At 32.8% G+C, this 17634-nt stretch overlaps 1 pseudogene across 1 annotated transcript; it reads left to right on the top strand.

Moving 5' to 3' along the window:
• The first annotated feature begins 6294 nt into the window (after nucleotides 1–6294).
• LOC146995621 (insulin-like growth factor-binding protein-related protein 1 pseudogene) lies at nucleotides 6295–16976 on the top strand (annotated as a pseudogene). The gene is made up of 3 exons (XR_015042466.1): nucleotides 6295–6445; nucleotides 7838–8014; nucleotides 16386–16976. The product of XR_015042466.1 is annotated as an insulin-like growth factor-binding protein-related protein 1 pseudogene (transcript).
• The last annotated feature ends 658 nt before the right edge of the window (nucleotides 16977–17634 follow it).

Below are 17634 nucleotides of genomic sequence, written 5' to 3'. Positions count from 1 at the left end.
TTTATTAATCTAAATCAAATACTGACACATTTATGCTGTTATGATTAATCTTGCTTTAGCATTTATTATACATTCATAAATGTTTCACAGATACATTTATGAAGCCTATGAAAACAAAATATAAATTTGGAAATATATTTCTGAATTGTTTCCATGGTGGTTGATGCACACAGTATTGAAATTAAAAGTACAGGTTCTGCTACAGTCTACAGCAAGTTTCGTTTAGATGCAACTTTGTTTAATAGTGAAGTGATGAAGTTTATTTAACTGAACACACTACATGACTTTTAAATTGTGTTAAATATCTTTCATGTTATGGCAACATAGCTGAATATGACTTTAAATTCTGATTTGATTTTTAAAATTTATTACTTTAAGTACAGAACTTTCACTGTCATTTGTAAACGTAAAACTAAAAAATCTGAATTCCCAAATGTATATACATATGAGTTTTCGTTTTAAACTAGAAACTATTCTATGCATGAAGCTGATGGTAAAATACTATTTAATAGCATTAAATTTAAAATTATGCATTTTATCTAAATGATTTAATTTTTATATAAAGAAAACACATATAATTTTATGAAGAGATTGCACTTTTTTCTATGTGAACATATAAAAAGTCTAAATAAGTATAATGCAACTATTGATACAATTACTTTCACAGTTTAAAAATAATTTTTCTGTCATTTACTATGTGTTCTATAATAAAATTTAAAGTCATTCTTTTTTACATTACAGTTCTACGCAACACATTATTAACATAGTCATTAAGAAATCTTCCAGATGTTGCACCTATTTGATATCAGACTAAATAATCATGATGTATGTAAAGTTTTATAAAATATTAACTGATCTTATTTTGTATTTGAAAAGAATAATAAATAATAAAATTGAGTATGATTGTTTAAATTAAATACAGCCTGTCCTAAATCATATTACTAATGCATTTTTTTGCCAGATAATGCTTTTGCAGTATCACAAGTTCCTTTTTATATTAAAATATTTTGAAATAAGACACATAAAATAAAAATTATATCGGATAATTTTATTCAAGCTTCTATAATTTGACATACTTATATTTCATACACAGAATAATCATTCATAATTTTCTGCATTTCATGTTCAGAAAGTAAAGAAACTGCCATCTGTTTTTGCGTATTTTCACCACTAATTTGGCCTTCATAAATGTTTGTATCTTCCTCATTAACATTAAAATCAACAAAAGCTTCTTTTGGCCAAATATCTTCCATTTCTATGCATATGTTATGAATCATAGAGCAAGCAATAACCACTTTTGTTACAAGAGGTAAACTAAGAATTAATGGTTTAGAAAATAACTTATTCCATCTTTCATGCATCTGACCTATACTTTTTTTGATAACTGAATGAACTTTCTGTTGGCAGGAATTAAATCTTTCTTTAACAGGATCATCAGCATTACTAAAGGGTGGTATTAGACAAATGGGTTGTTGTAAACAAGGAAAACCAGAGTATCACGTAAATTTAGAGAATCCTATCGAATGCCATTATATTAATTAGAATTTTTCTACTTAAATTTAAAATATGAAAGAATTTTGTTTCTTGTAATTGCTTAAAATGTCAAATAATATAGCAAAATACTATATAATATTCTTAACAAGAAAAGTGCCTTTTCTTTCAGCGAGGCGAATTTTTCACTCGGAATTTGAAAGCTGAATCCGCTTGCTTGAGAGAGCATTTTGCTGTTCATTACATTTAACTTTAGTTAACCACAATAAATAAATAAATAAAAAATTAAATAAATGAATAAAAATTCTAAAACATTTATTTTAAAAAATTCCAATAAACTATGGTCTTCAATTTTAAGTCTGGAATCTTACTAACCTTCTCCCTTGTAACAGATCCGTACACTAATAATGACAGACAAGGCCTGATTACCAACTAGGCTTTTACAAGATTAGGACCTCGAATTTTAGGGAATTCCATATAGCCGTATACCTTCTCATAATGCTATTTGTTCGGAAGATCGACTTTAAGGGCTTTTGGAAGAACACTTACCTAGGTCCTTTACTTTAACCAGGCTGTAGCAGCAAATTTAAAATGAGTTGAATCATAGCAGTGTCCAGATTACAAATACAGATTAAAGAGATAATTAAAGATGTAAAATCTGTGTTGTACAATATGGCAGACAGGACACAATCAAATGGCGAAAAAGCTAGGGAGAAAGTTTACTGTATTTTTTTGAAAGTACAGACAAAACTGTCGGTAAAGGCAACTGTGAGATAGATTTATTAATTTTTAATTATACTGTTCTGATCTCCCCCTTCCTGGAAGCACGAACTCTCCTACAGATTGTTTTTAATCACAAAATTTACTTCATAAGTTTTTTTAATATTTCAAATTCCTCTGCAGTTGAAATTCTTTCTTTTCTTTTCTTTTTTTAAGAATTAATTCAGTTTCTTGAAACGTTTGCCCTCTCATCTGTGGCTGAACACTGGTAGTTTGATCTAGTTTTGGACCTGGGTGAACGGGCTGCCTGCATCGGTGTTCTCTTGACATATAACGTAACTAGTTTCTAGAAAGTTTTTTGCAGAGGCATGCCTTATATTAGGCAGATAGTCATTATGGAAATCATTGCCATATTCACATAACCTAATCTTGAAAAGTTCGAATGCTGCCATAAGTAAGTCTAATAAAATATCAAGTGAATATTTCAGAAAAGGCTCCGATTAGTTTGGGTTAAGACGTGTGAAAGGAAACAAGTTTGAAGCTATGCTAAAAACTTAAAAATGTGGTGCCCCGGTTGAAGATCGAACTCACGACCTTCAATCTTGCATTTTGCAGCCACTAGTGCAAATCTGGGATTCGTAAGCTTCTTCCCTTTGTTGATTCTTCTCTTCGCTGACTTTTAGAGATTTCAGATTGTTACCAACAACTTTTTACTCTTCCTCAAAGCTCTACGATTTTATTCACGCAGTCTCAGCACGTCCTAAATCAGCTTCGACCATGACCATCTTGCGGGCAGCCTCATCCTATTTGCGGTCAGCCTACTTGAGCTGATCTTCCAGGGCATCTATACACTCTTTTGTTTTTGACGTTGCCGAGTTTCATTATGCAAGAGTTACACATATTCTGACAATAAATGTGTATTTTTTTTTTTCTGCTTTCACATACAGGTAAGTGCATTTTTTGATAGCTTTTCAATGTTTTGCATCAGTGCCGGAAAAATTAGAAGTTAACGCAACACCAGAACATAGAACAAGTGTTCCAGTTAGGACGGGTGAAAACTTCAACTCTTGGGAGGCATGCACAAATATATTAGAAAAAAATTAGCACTATTTAATTCAATAACACAGTTTTTGTGTCAGACGTTTCGCTCGTTTCTTACGCTAAAGCTACTGACATCTGAAACTTCTAACTCAACCCAGAGAAAATATTGCATAAATTCGGCGGATAATATTGCAGCGTCCACAGAGCCACTCAAAGCTCGCATTACACTTCTGATTCAACCCATAGATGTCGCCACGAGCACACCAAAAGCACGGTACACCGGGGAGCAAGAAGTTAAATCTTGGCTCGCGGACCGGCACAATATCAACGTCAATCAACCCAAATGCTGAAAGAAATCTTTAACAAATAATTTCCTATTGATAATTATAATAAATGAAAACAGTATATTAGTTTCATGATAAAGATTTTGGGCAGCTTCTCTAATTTGGGACTTTATTAAATGAGCTCCGCTCCGCATCGAACATTCCTGTCAGATTCAACTTTATAACAAAGTAATGTCGATAATTATAATTTTTATCAAAATACAGAAATATTTAAACCAAACTGTGGTAAGTTTCTGTTATTTCTCTAAAATATCCATGAACCAGAACTTAATTTCTAAAATTAGAAGTGCCGGTACCCTATGGAAGACTGTCAAGAAAGAACAAAAATGTATAAATAAATAAAAGGGCTAGTAAAATAATTAATAATGATTGGAATAAGTAAATAATTAATATTTAAATTTAATAAAATGTAAAGAGATAAATAAAAATATAGTAAGTTATTAGATATTAAAATAAAGTACTGGACATACCTTTAGTTGGGGCTTCGAATGAGATTTAACGCAAGAAATAAGAAACAGCTCAAAGGTGCTAATTAAGCTCTAAATTTCCGATTTAATTTAGGCTCTGAATATAATGTACTACTTCAAGGGATGATAGAAATAAAGACCATTCTTTTTCCAGCACACCAATAAAAAATGTTTGGTTAAAGCGTCACTAAACTACAGAGAATGCTATAAACAGTAAGAGGACAAGGAGTAAATTTTAACGATGACCTGTAGGTTTAAAAACAAAAAGAGAAAAGTCCAACATTTTCTGACCACGATCTCCTCTCACTATAACACTAGCTAAAGGGAAAAAATTTTCACCGAATTCGAGGTTTAGCTGAAAAAAAAGTAACAAGTGACAATCATAACCCGTCTTTGGTTAAATTGTTTAAAAAGTCTGCAAGTGCTCTGCGCCGCGGGAAGACACTAGTGTTGGAACGAAAAATTTACCCGCTGTCATAATATGCTTTCTGGAGAATAAGCCTTTGAATTGTGGGTGGGGGGCTTTTCTTTCCTTAAAGGTCTCGATCTCCATCCAAAGGTTTGTTTCCCAAGGAAAGAGAAGCATGCATTCAGAAGTTAAAATCGATTTTTTTAAATATAATTTTATAATTAAAAATAAAATTTTCGAGATCAAATGTCTGCTGAAATTGTTCTTTAGTTACATTTAAAAAAATCCGAAGCCTTCTGATTTAGGGCTCCGGTGCGCTCCGGCTAGAATTGATTTATCCCCAAAACTAAGAAGCACCGGAGATGGATTCCAGTGGGCTCTGGCGCAATTTAAGCTCTGGCAAGAACCACTGAAACACCAACATAAAGAATATCAGGTGGTTTTCATTCTATCCAATGCATTTGCTTGATCATACTACATTAAAATGCCGTTGAATGGGTAATAATATAATTAAAAAAGCGTTACTGCTCATTTGGCCTTGATAACGGCTGCTACACGACGAGGCATGGATTCACTAAGTCTACGGAGGTATGCCAGAAGTATAGCCTCCCAAACATCGAATTTCTCATAAATCAAGCTGAGGACGCTGGTGGTGGATGATTTGCTTGCACACCTTCCGGAATATACCAAAAATGTTCGATGAAATTTAAGTTTGGACTTCTTGGTGGCCATTTCAAGTGGAAGAGTTAAGTGGAATATCCCTCGAACTCGGTAGTAGTTAACTGGGATTTGTGACAAAAGCAGACTTTGGCTAGAATATTCCATTTCCATCTGGATGGTAGAAAATTCTTGAAGGGATGGAAGTGGTCTCTCAGCAGATCTTCGGCCCACCAGCGGCCGAGCGGTAAAGTCGCTGAACACTGGTAGTTCGGTCCGAGGTTCGAATCCCGCGAACGGGCTGGCTGCATAGGCGTTTCCGTGGTTTTCCCCATGTGTAACGTGTATACGAGCCAGTTTCTCTTAGAAAGTCCTCCACGAAAGCATCCCTCCCTTTAGGCAGATAGCCCTCGAGGCTTTGCCATAATCACACACACACACACACACAGCAGATCTTCGTGTTTAGATGTAGTGAGGGTGCTTGGTGCAAGTACTAAGTCCAAAACATCGCCAAAAGAAGACACCACAGACTATGACTGAGTTGTTATGACCTTTTAACTGAATTCTAAGTCTACTATCAACGTGACAGAGTCGGAATCGAGACTTGGAAAATCCGACTGGTTCGCTTATTCAGGTGGATAGTTACCAAAGATCTGGTGTCGCGGCTACATACGATGAAAATGAGTCTTCGAATAACTGAAAGATCTACAATTCTATATAAGAATTAAACACTTATACACAGAACGTGTGGCCACAGATTCAAATAAACACAAAACAAACCTTAAAAAAACAAATATATAAATAAAAACAACAAAAACAGTGTATTCAAATGAGTTTAAATATTTACACAAATTTACAACTTAAAATATAACGTCTTTATGAAATGCTATGTTAAAAAGAAAGTATTCATCCTAACACATTATAGTTTGTATCTGGATCGTATTTTATTTAAATAACACTACCGTATATCTGATTGTTGTACGTACGTATGGGTGGCATGTTATAATGATTCAAACATGCCACTTTAGTGATCTTGTTTATACACTAATAAAGAAATTAATAAATTCTTACTGTCATTTTCACCTGCCTTGTAGACAGACATTAGGGTACGTAACCCAGTGTTTGTTTAATGTTTAATAGCATTCTTTAATTAATTCATATTATTATTTTAGCTCCAAAGATTGTCAGCCCACCGGAAGACGTTGCCAACTACACTGGAGGTCATGTAGCTTTATCCTGTGAAGCTATGGGTTGGCCGATTCCCGTCGTAGAGTGGAGAGTTGATAAAGGCAATGGTGACACAGAACCCCTACCTAGTAAGCAAGTTAAATACCTGTGTACTTTTTTATCTGCATTTATTCTGAACATATAGAATGTGAATAATTAAAAATGAATTATTGATGCCAGAAGTACTGGAAACGAGAAATATCGTCTGCTACTTTTAAATTTATTCTTGTCTGAAAATGTCGCGTGCAAACAAGCTGTGGATTGAAGGATGCGTTTTTGAGCTTTTCAAAGAGAAATATTCCTATTCCATGATTCAAAAACATTGTCAAAGACATGTTATTAAAATTTCTTAGTGCAAAATAAGCAATATTATCAATCGGAAAGGGAGAAACCATGAATCGTTCCTTCTACATGAAAAGAAGACTCCAAGGAAATACCCGAAAAAGGTACGCATTGCTTCTAATGTTTCTAAAGTGAAACCGTTAGTAACAAGAGAATTCGCCGATGCAGAAATCAATCGCAAAATCTTTAAATACATCTATAACGACAATGTAAGTAAAATAAGAAACCAAGATTTACAATTTATAAACGCTTAAAAAAATAATAATAATGTTCACTAGCCTTCACCGAGGCATGTGGCTCAATGCAAAATAATTTGCAAAACCCTGTATGAAACCTATTTAGCAGGAGATAAATAAAAATATACTATGATCTGTGATGAAGCATGGGTTTACCTAAATAATTGCAACAATAAAATGTCTATTTATTATCAAGAACCAAGAGAAAAAAATTAGCACATCTGGTTCCGCCAATGCAAAGAAAGTGTCAGTAAAGAATTTATGATTGCTCCAGGTTTCTCTTACAATGTGAAATAAACAGTACGAAGAGGGAAAAAAAAAATGTTGAAATCAATTCATCGTGCTATCAAGAGAAAGATTAACGTCTGGTATTTACAGAAGAAATTCTATTTCTTTATATCTTCTAATGACTTTCAAAGAGTGAAACTTCATCAAGCCTAAGTAACAAGTCACACGTCGGAAAGTACGCCTGCATTCCTTGAAAAAATGAAGACTGATACAAGTACTGCATACGTACCTTTTCTGTGTATTCCCTCGAAGTCCCCTGACGTTTCACACATGGACTGTGGTGACCTGTTTCACCTATGAAAAGTACTCTTTTTAAGCGCAAATCCACCACGATCGATGGACTCTGGAAAGGAGTGGAATGGGAATGGAAATCAATACCCCTGGAAATTTTACAAAAAGGTATTCTATCACGCGAGTCACGATGCAGATTTATAGCCCAGAAGAAATGCCATTCGATCGAACATTTAATAAAATACTTTTTACATTTTAAACATGAACTAAACGGCCCGGAAATGGTTCAATAAACGTGTAAAGAACATCTGTAATTTTGACGATTGTATAATTTATGGCATTTTTATTTGTAAATTTCTAATCAAACATCTGATATTTTTACAGGTGACGATCCTAAAGTAGCAGTTCAGTCTCGTGGCGGTCCAAGCAGATATGAAGTAACATCTTGGTTGCAATTTTTAAACATTATTCCAGAAAATCAGGCTACTTATTGGTGCATAGCTAAAAATGAACTAGGCGAATCGTCTGCATCAGCTACAGTAAAGGTCACTAATTTGAAAGGTAAATGAAATCCCTGGTAATATTTTCAGGCATTAATGTACGTGAGATTCTTTTTAAGTAACTGAATTTCAGATGCGAGCAGTGGTGTAGCTAGAGCTTTTGAGGGCACACTAAAAAAATCACACTAAAAAATCAAATCTATAAGATATTGAAATAACATATAGAGAAATAAATAAATTCTCTGTATTAATTTTTGAAATAAAACTTTTCATTCCGGCGTTTCAGAGTTCTATTTTGCTTGCGTTTCTTTTAATGGAATTGTTGATGATATTCTAGAAATTTGCTTCATTACTCCAGTTGCTCTTCTCTGACGAAAATTCGAAATATAAATACGTACGACATTTAGAATTTTGTTTTGGAATCTATATTTTAGAATAAATTATTCAAAGCGAGTGTCTTTCCACCTTTGGGTTATGTCTTCTCAGGCAGTAACAGAAAAAAACAAATTTCTGAAATATTTCTCTTTCAGTGAGGAACTTCTCTTTATTTCTGTCATTAGAATTATAATTTAATTATCTTTCGTATTTTCCATTTCTGCTATTCGTTGGTAGCATCAAGTGTACGAAACCTCTAACAACCTTAAGTAAATTATCACTATATCTTGTAAAATATCACAGAGACTGGGAAAGGGTGTAAAGGACCGCTTTATTAACTGCAATAAAAGTTGAACAGAAGGCATCACCCATGCTTACAGAATAGACAGCATTTATGGCTTGAATCAAAGGTATCGAGTTTGACTTAACTAAGTAACAGTAAGTTAGCCTAACGGCTACACAAATAGAGTAACACGCAAGTTGGCTCTGACCTAAAGTCAGCGTGACAAGCCTAATGGCGAAACTAACGCAATGCTGCAGAATACTACTGTCATGAGAATCAAATTAGCAATGTGGTCTTCAGTAGGCAGAACACGCTCTAATTCTACCTTCTAAAACCTTCGTTTAAATACTATCCCATTTCTACCTCATTTGAATATGCGCAAGCTAGAAATTTACATTCTCGCAGGAAAACGAGAAAAGAGAAGTACAGGAAAGCAAATTAACATAAAATAATTGCTTAATGAAACTAAATGGATCCTTACACCATTCGAAACGTTATATGAAGTCGTGAGGTTTATTTATGTTAATTAACCAGTTATTTTATATTCCAAATCTCTACTGTCACTTCTCTCTTTCCATTTTCCTGCCGGAATACAAATTAGCTCGTGTGTATTTAAGTGAGAGTTTGAGATTGTTTTTGTCAGACATTTTCTGCAGACATTTTCTGCCTGTTGAAGACCACGTTAACACTCATTATTATAAGGAAGCGTTCCTTTATTCTTGCCGATAGTGCTTGTCAAGCTGGCGTAGGCTTAAGAGCCACTTTCGCTCTTAAATATCTCTGTGCAGCCCTTGGCAATAGATGCTTAATTTTAGTTTAAAATTATACTTTTGAGCTCATGCCATTAATCCTTGCTGATTTGTAAGCACCAGGTATGACTTCTTTTCAGTTTACTGTAGTAAAATGGTCTTTTACACCTTTCTTGAGTTCTGTTACATCTTAGACATAGCGCTTACACGTCTGTTCGAGGGTTTGCCACAAGTTACATTTAATTATAGGCATATTCTCTACAAAGTGAGGGTGGTTTTAGCAAGTAAGCCAGTGTAATTTCTTAGTGTAAGCTGTACAGTATAAAACAATTCTCTACTCAGTTCACTTTCATGTAACAGTTCAGCATCTCGTGATTCTTTACTTCACCAATGACTGAATGGGAAGATGTCCGAATACTGGTAGTTCGGCCTGTGGCTCAATTCCAAACGACGAGCTGGCTGCCTTATGTAGTTTACTTTATGTGTAACGTACGGTATATAAATTGATGTGAATATAAGACAGTACTCGTTTCATAACTGAAATATGAACCAATTCCGATTTTTTTAAAGACCTGCAGAGAGAATTTTAGTTTTCCACAGTTTATACAGATAACAGAAGTTAACTTCTCTATAATCTAATAAATCTCAATTAGTATTTTCTGCTCTTGAAGTTCCATGTAACTAACCCCTATAAGTTTCACACGAAAAGTGCCACCTCCTCTCGCTACGTCACTGGATATGCGTTATTTGTAATTTCTTAAAATTTTATTTCTATAAGAATTAACATACGTATATTGTGTAGTAGTGTCTTAAACTCTGTTCATTCATATTCTGATTTTCTATTCACTAACATTTTCTGTATAAAAATAAGGCAAGCAAAATAATCTAACCTCCATTTTATTTTTTTTTGGGGGGGGGGGTATGTGTTTAAACTTTCTCTTTGGAATGCAGTGTCTTATCTATTAACATTTGTAAATGAATAAAGTTCTTAAATATTTGTAATATTCAGAACTTATATATTTACAAATCGATTGATCAAAGTTGTGTTCGCTGCTTTTAGAGATACCTAGTAGGCTCAAAACAACTTCAGAATTTGTCAGCACAGATGGTTACTCCTAAGTGAAATCTTCTGTTAAAACAATGCTTTTATGGGTTATTGATAGGAATCATACAAAGTTTCTGTTGACAGTTAATACCAAGTTTCTTTATATGATCTTAGAGTAAAAGTAAAACACTAGTTTAAGTCCATTAATGCAATGACAGCTGAAGGAGCAATTGTATAATATGTCAGTGTATCCTCAATGAACTCAATGAATTGTATGATTGTATGAACCTCAATGAATTGTATGATATGTCAGTGTATCCTCAATGAACTACTCTTTTAGAAATTGTGCCACAGTTTATTCGATATTGAAGGATGTTCCATCCTTGTGAACTGAGCCATATTTCAAGAAGTACATGCAATTGCAGTTAACAGAATACATATATTGGGTTGTTCGGAAAGTAATTTCGTTTTTTCTCAACAGAGGGCTTAATTGTATTTTTTCACTACCAATTTCACATTTAAGCTGCAAAATCATTACATATTTTGATAGCTGATATAGCAAGGCTTGTTTGTGAAAAAGTTCCGATTGATTCTACGCAGCAGTTTTTGATTGGTGCAATTTCAAATATGGAAAATGAAAAGCAGCATTTTCGGCATATTTTGCTTTTTTACTAACGAAAAGATAAAAATGCTATTCAAACAAGAAAAAAATTAAACAATGTTTATGGAAAAGATGTAATGACAGAACGGCAGTGCCAAAACGGGTTTACAAAATTACGATCTTGAAGATGGAGAGCTTTTATTTTTTAAGAACACGAGGAACCCATACGTTGAGCTTTGACATTAAACCTAGGCGTTTCAAATGACCATGAACAGTCGAATTCAATAAATTTAATCTGTCAGCAATCTCACGAGTTGTTATTCGCCAGTTTGCATCATTTAGTGCCTTTGTTTCAAAATGTATAATGATTATGCGGCTTAAGTGTGAAGTTGGCTGTGAAAAAATACAATTAAGCCCTCTGTTAGGCAAAAACGAAATTACTTTTGGAACAACCCAATGTGTTCCAATATATCCTACTAGTAACTGCCAGAATATCATTTAGACGAGTTGGGTACCTTGTGCCCAGCACCCTCTCAGAAGTCCGTAGTTCCCATTTTTCCTAATTTCATGAAGAAAAAATTATTATTAAGAATTATATGATGATTCGGGGCTTCCTAGTTTGAGCCTTGCGGGCTGAGTGGTGATTAAGTCTTGATAGGTGGTCAGCTTCGTGACTGTTCTACAAAAATGGATTGTTTGGAAATATAGCCAACAAGCAGTGGCGTAGCTAGAATGTCAGCGCTCGGGTACAACTGACGAATTTGCGCCCCTTTCTGTGTGACAAGAATGGAAAACATTTCATTAAAAAACTTTGTAGCATGAATTTAGCGCCGCCTGGATGCTGTACCCGGGGATAGATTGCCCCCTCCCCCCAGCTACACGACTGCCAACAAGTCTACCCCTATGAACATGGCATTTGTGACCATCACGATACAGTATACATTAGTGTATGAATGTACAGCATTCTAACCTGTTTCGGTTTGTTTCACAATTTACGATTTATTAAATAATCACATGCATGTCCTAGCTGAATATTTATAATGTTCTTTGTCTTCCCTCTAACGTAGTGAAACACATATAAAGTAGTGAAACACATATACTGATTCTGGCGCAGAGATTCTTCAGGAAACGTCTAGATATTGCATGTATGAAGTACGATAGCTATATTATCAATTTCAAATGTTATGCTTGATTGTAAAAATGAATACTTGAGCTATCACTTATTAGGCCATTGTTTACCAGAGTCTAGGGTTGTACAAATTTTCATATTCAATTTCACTAGATTGTAATGTATAGGAGTTATTTTGAATTCCCCCATAACCTAAAATACATTCGTGCCAAGTCTGATGGTGTTTTTCTCATTATAGCAACAGAAATTGATGAACCAAGTAAGTTAAATTTAAATCATCTAGTACTTTAGTTTAAAATCACACTGCTGTATACATAGATTTTTTATTAAGAAAATTAATTAATTTCAGTTGTTCTCATTGTATAATATTTATACTTTAAGTGCCTTCATTAACCTATGGCACAGTAACTATCTATATTTGCATTGAGTGAAATAGTAAAGCATTGAACAGTTTTTCTTAAAATTCTAAAAGATTTTCCATGAAAATAAAAGATTGTAAATAAATTAATAATTAAAAATTGCTGTAAGAAAGTCATATAATTACAAAAGGTACATTTCAGCAGATAATATGTATTTTATATAATTTTTAAAACTAATTCGTAGTTTCATTTAAACTTCATTTCAGTTCAGTTATAAATATTTACTGTAATTAATGCATTGTCAAAACAAGATTTAGAATATTAATGTAGTAATACATAATATGGAGTTTGGTAATATGTAAATCACTCTTTTGACTTTCTTTTCAAAATACTGTTTGGTTGCAAACCTACATTTAGAATTTTTAAAAGGCATAATAAGAATAACTTTTCATTAATCAACTTTATGTAGTAGCCAATATGTTCATTGACAGTGTAAATGTACAAAGTGTCCATAATGTTTCGTTATTCATTATATTAAAAAAAGCAGTAGAGAAGAAATTATTGAAAAAGACTGTACATTATTTAATAACTCAGTCTCCCCCCCTGTACTAGGCAACATTGTTACAAGCATTCCCAGCGTCCAAAGCATATAGATAAAAATGACAATTACAGTTAAAAGTCATTAATCCGGACTCGTCGGGACTTCGGCGATTCCGGATTATAGATCATCAGTTTAAATCTGGTAAGATGGCATGCAGAAATTATAAAATTAAAAATACGAAACCGTAATTTATGAAATAAAGAACAATTATGATCTAAAGAGTATCAAAATTTACACCAAAAAAAAAAAAAAAAAAAAAAAAAGCTTAATATTTATTTGTTTACTTTGTTAAACATTTCTTTCAATGTAAGTTGTTTAGATTGCTTCGTTTTTTATGTGCTAATACTTTCTCCTTAATTCTATAAACAGACATAATTTCTTGTTCAGTTACAAAGTTCTGCTGTTCAAGTCCTATAATTGCTGTGTCGAGAATACCGACTAATTTTCAATCGAAATTTTTTCGTTTTCAATAAACTCTGTGTCACTTTCTTCGCTATCAGAAGCGAATTAATGACGAGGAATTTGATTTAAATCATATCAAAGACGGAGTACATCGAGATGAAATACTACATTTAGTAAGGAATTATAAGCCAAATAAAATAAAAACATCTGCCCTGAAGATAAGGATTGTGCTGACAGATCAACTTCCAATTCATTGCCCCCCGCTGCAGAGCAGCGTGAAATTGATAAACAGATTTCGGAATGGTTAGATAAACAAAGGATATGCCTTTATCCATTTTTTGCAGCAATTCCACTTTTTGTTTAATGGACTTCGAAACATACTTTCAAAACATACAAGCAATGGCGTAGCTAGAATGCCAGTGCTCGGGTAAAGGCATTGACAGTGTAAATGTACTGAATATTTATAGCTGGAAACAACTGCCTGTGCAAGGCCTGTCTTCCACTTTTGTAGGGCTCGTCTTTTGGATACGTTGCGCAGAAGCTTTTTTTCTGCAAATCACGTTGCTGCAATATGCACATTGGTAGTTTTACTGCGCCACCTATCGACAACTTCTTGTACTAATTTTTTTTGTGTAATAAATCTCGAGCGCATGATCTGAAGTGTCTGTTTTTAAAATTTCATCACATTATGACCCATACAACACTCTGCACAGTCCTCTGAGTTAGGGAAGTTTAATTTGGATAACACTGTATATCAGAAATTCTATTTGACATAATCGAAAGTTCAAGCTTACTTTTGTAAAATTGCTCTAACAGTCTGAAAAAAATAATAAGCCGGATCCAATTCGAAGATTAAGGAACAACGCAATCTGCAACATTAAATGAATTAGATAATTTTAGCTTAGCTTATACCGTCCGTTATACATTAAACGGGCATTCGTAAACGTATTTTGCGCATGCGAACACGCATATTTGCAGCCGTAAAGGTCTTACGCGCATGCATCAACGCGACGCAATCGCAGAAAGTTTGTAGCTTTGAGGTCCGGATTATAGATAATTCCAGATTATGGGTGTCCGAATTAATGACTTTTGACTGTATAATGAAAAACGCAGTGTTCATAATCCAAATTTAGCAGAGAAATGAAGTACAGACTGAATTTTAAACAACAGAAGTATATGAAGCTTACTGATAAATCACCACAGTCCCAAAGGTAGAAATCTTTTAAAATAACAGAGTTGCCTACTGCTTTCTTATACTTATGTTCTCTCTGTACTGAGCTTAATTAGCCAAAAAAATTATAGTCACCCTTTTACATTGCATTTAATCCTATACTTTAAGATCAGAATGAAAATGAAATTCAATGAATATTTGTGAATGAATATTATCATACTCTGTTTTTTAAAGATTTTTTGTATTAGCAAAGTCATATTTTGGTGATAATTACTAGAAATTCTTAACTAGTCACCTAAAAAAAGAATGTACACTACCGGGGGATGGAGACAGCTCTGTATCTCCTGTTCTACTGGACCAATTAACAAAATCCAAATTGCTTTTGACATGTCTCGAAAGCACGACTTAGGATATATATTAGATTTATATATAGCATCATTCTAGCATAGGTATTTTGACACAAAATCGGACTTTTTCTGAAATAACATGCGAATTTTTTTACATATTTTGATTTTACGACTCAAATTATGCCTAAATATTAAATTTTAATGCGAAATTTAAGGAGAAATTCAAAAATTTATCTTGGCTTTTTCAGTTTTTGCCAAGAATAATTTACTTGGCGAACTTCTTCATTTTACAACCTATTTTCCTTTTCTTTTTTTCATTGTAGACGAGTGGGGGAAAAAGTCATCGTTTATACTTTCAAATAATTTTAACAAAGTGCGTATTATCGTTTGGCGTTACTATCGCTAAAAACAAAAGATGCCAAATTTCAAAATGCTCCAATATGTAAATTCATGTATATCTTAAAAGAAAATTGAATAAAAAACTCTAATTTTTTGCAGGTGCGCCTATAAATACATCTTCTTTAAGATAATATTAAAAACTGTATAGGTTATAATACAAATTTTTTCCGAGAAATTTATAAAAAGTATTTAAAAATACAAATTTTAAAAATAAATCATAAAAAATGTGCAAATTATATTTGGATTAAGCCTAAATTATGAATTCTGGAAGAAGGAATCAAGTAAGTTTACTAGAAAAAGAGATATTAATAAATATATATCAAATTCAATTAACACCGAAGAGTTAAAATTTTGAGAGCTAATTTTTTAAAAACTACGCGTGCGATTTTTACAAAACATGGCAGTTCGGCATAATTTGAATCGTAGAATCGAAATATGGAAAAAAAATTGCATGTCATTTCAGAAAAGTCTGATTTTTTGTCAAAATACATATATTATAACAATGCTATATATAAAGCTAATGCATTAATGCATATCCTAAGTCATGCTTTCGAGACATGAAAAACACAATTCGAATTTCGTCAATCGGCCCAGTAGAATAAGAGATTTAGACTGTCCCACCTTTTTTTTTTGCACAGTGTACATATACAAAGTGTTCATAATGTTTTTTCACTCACCTTTTAAAAAAACTCAACAGAGAAGAAGTTTAATAGGATTGAATGAGAAACAGTTGATTGAACATTATTTATTACCCTTAAAAAAAAAAAAAAAAACCTGCATTGGCAACATTTTTACAAGCATTTCCAGCATCCACGTAATTTTTTGCTATGTGAAAATCTTTTTTAATAACCTCACTTATTTTGGTTTAGAGATTTAAATTCTTATTTTTTGTATGATGCATAAATAAAACAAATATCCTTTATTTCTTATTTTGTTGATATTATATTATTACATTACTATTTTTCTTGCAGGGGATCATGCGTTAGGTTCTGAGAGGCTGAATGATTTGTGAAAACGAAGAGCTGAAATTACTAGTGCCTCCTTACTGCCATTTTTTATTATTCATGATGACAAGTAATAGGTCTTTCACATACTTCATTGTTGATGCCTACAATGAGAAGATATATTAGTTTTTGAAATATAGGGCATAATTTGTGTAATTATGTACTGTTTGTAACACTGTGCAATAATACTGCCTTCAGATTGCTTTATATATCATATTCTTATAGAAAAGGCCTTTTTTAATTAATTCTTTTTACAAATAATGATTTAATAATCTTCAAGTGCCATATAAGATTTATATTGGCAGTAATTAATAAAGCCATAAAAGGAATTAACTATTTCTTGCAAAGCTATTTTATATATTTATGGGGAAATGGATTGATAAAATATGAACTTTATTAACAGTTCATATGTAGGAGAAAGGAAAATTGATTTTATGATTAAAATAAAGCCCCAAAATATGTGACTTTTATATTATAAGCGCTTACTTTTTTATTCATTATGATTTACTTTTAGAAAACTTTATAATTTTAATAAATATAAATGTTTTAGTGCCAATATTTTCACTGTGTGTGTGCTTCAGTTTTATTTTTATGGAATACTTACATCTCAGATACATAATTTTATTTGTACTAAATTATAAACAATGAGCCACCAGACAGTATAGTAGTTAGGGGAACCTGACTGCGGTGCCGAAGGGCATGGGTTCGAATCCCGGGGAAGGCAAGTATGTAAAATTGTCTGTCCGTTCATAGGAGGTTATGGTGGCCACCTGTTAGTTCTATCTAAATTACCATGCACAATGAAATGGCCACCACTTCTGGCCTTAGGAGTGGCCAATGCCCTGCTTTATTAATCTAAATCAAATACTGACACATTTATGCTGTTATGATTAATCTTGCTTTAGCATTTATTATACATTCATAAATGTTTCACAGATACATTTATGAAGCCTATGAAAACAAAATATAAATTTGGAAATATATTTCTGAATTGTTTCCATGGTGGTTGATGCACACAGTATTGAAATTAAAAGTACAGGTTCTGCTACAGTCTACAGCAAGTTTCGTTTAGATGCAACTTTGTTTAATAGTGAAGTGATGAAGTTTATTTAACTGAACACACTACATGACTTTTAAATTGTGTTAAATATCTTTCATGTTATGGCAACATAGCTGAATATGACTTTAAATTCTGATTTGATTTTTAAAATTTATT

Source organism: Stegodyphus dumicola, chromosome 8 (genome assembly GCF_044657685.1).
Source record: "Stegodyphus dumicola isolate Sdum_Otavi_A_Nest chromosome 8, ASM4465768v1".
NCBI lineage: Eukaryota > Metazoa > Arthropoda > Arachnida > Araneae > Eresidae > Stegodyphus > Stegodyphus dumicola.
This window is presented reverse-complemented; position numbering and strand designations above follow the sequence as displayed.